Source organism: Morone saxatilis, unplaced genomic scaffold (genome assembly GCF_004916995.1).
Source record: "Morone saxatilis isolate NCDOM2014 unplaced genomic scaffold, NCSU_SB_2.0 Contig5, whole genome shotgun sequence".
NCBI classification, from domain to species: Eukaryota; Metazoa; Chordata; class Actinopteri; family Moronidae; genus Morone; species Morone saxatilis.
This window is the reverse complement of record NW_023340095.1, coordinates 11,609,794-11,611,469: the sequence shown is the minus strand read 5'-3', so window position 1 is coordinate 11,611,469 and position 1,676 is coordinate 11,609,794. Positions and strand designations below refer to the sequence as shown.

The 1,676-nt window shown below is 39.7% G+C and overlaps 1 protein-coding gene across 1 annotated transcript in view; it reads right to left on the bottom strand.

The window, feature by feature from the left end:
• zgc:158316 (uncharacterized protein LOC790929 homolog) overlaps positions 1-1,676 on the bottom strand; it is a gene marked incomplete at its 3' end in the record, with an annotated part of 38,278 nt that overhangs the window by 19,453 nt on the left and 17,149 nt on the right. The window lies entirely within an intron of this gene.

The following is a 1,676-nucleotide window of genomic DNA, read 5'->3' as shown; positions in this document are numbered from 1 at the left end:
TATATTAACCCAAAAATTATTTCATGACAGAAAGCTCAACATCTGAATTACCCAAATGTTTTAAACGTTTTATTCACAATACATTAAGAAAGATGAGATTTGAGATAACAAAAGACAGTCCCTCGCTTCTTCAAATATAATCTGATCTTGGGCTAAAGTCACACTGTAATCCCTGGTCTTGCTCTCTGTATCCAGCAGCTAAAATTAACTTCAGCAAACTGCCCAAAATAAAAAAGCCATTTCTCCTTCAGACATCATACCATGGAAAACATTAATCATCCCATAAAAAGGCTAGCTATGAAGGAGGCGTGTGTGCGTGAGTCGAGTGGATGGACTGCATGGTAAATGGACAGCATCTATGTAGCACTGTTCTACCTTAACAGACAAAGTGCTTTACAATTTTGGATCTAATTTCTGCCATTCTAACATACACATACACAGAGAGCGGCCATGCAAAGCACTGGCCTGCCCGTCAGGCGCAACTTGGGGTTCAGTGTTTCAGTGCTTAGGAACACTTCGACACATGGACAGGAGACAGGAGGGCGTCGAACCACCAACCATGCAGTTAATGGACGACCCGCTCTACTTCCTGGGCCACAGCCGCCAAGTGAGAGGTTGAACAGCCACAGACAGCAGTGACAGTCTGAACACAGACTGTAGGTGATGTTGCCAGACTGACACACTGTACCGAACTATCAAAATGACAATAATGCTTAAGTAATTTTAGAGTTATAGCTTACCAGAAATATCAAAATTCGTTTGACAGCCTCTACTTAAGACTGTCATTATTGAGCTATTATTTTTGGCCTTTAAGAGAGCCAACGACACACAATGTAAGCTCAAAAACAACCTGCTTTTTTGCAATAAAACTGCAGCAACAGCAACTACACACAGCTGGTAAAATAGTACAGCTCTAAATCCTTTTCAGACTTTTCCTGACTCTAACCTCAATAACAAAAACCAAAATGTGCTGACAGAGTCACACTGCAGCCTTTCTGACAACAGAAGTCTACAGTTTATTACCATTTGTGTCATTGTCATTGACCTTGCTATTTAAAGGCTACTGTAAAAACCCTGTTAAAGACCGTTTTTCAGACACAAGTTTGATTTCTTGCTTCTGTCACGAACGTTCAGCTGTGACGGCCCAAGAGCTTTTGCCCTTAAAAAAAACTGTGTGGCTCAAAAACTTGTTGTGGTTTTGAGTTGATGGGATTAGGGATTAGTACTAACTCAATATATTCTCATTTCAAAGTGGGAAGATCCCACTTAACATTTCAGGCGACAGCCTCTGCAGCCTGATGGTAAGGTGCTATTCTGCAGTCAGCACACCCACCTTGTTATCTGCACACAATTCCTTCAGTCTTAGCTTTTTAATAAATTCTGCAGATGTGTCGGCAGCGTTCAATCTAACTAAAATACAGATCATATAACAGTATGTTATGGTAGCTGTAACACATTGTTACACAAGAATATAGACATGTAACAATATATCATGACTCAGTTCAATTGTGATACACATGTGTGAAAATTAAAAATCGGTGAGATGAATAATTAACTGTGATTTCTAAACAGCAGAAGGCGCTATCCACTATTGCTTGTTTGATGCTGTAGATGTAACAACGTGCAAAGAAATCAGTTTCACTTTTACTATGAGAAGGAAATATGCATTGTTTTGC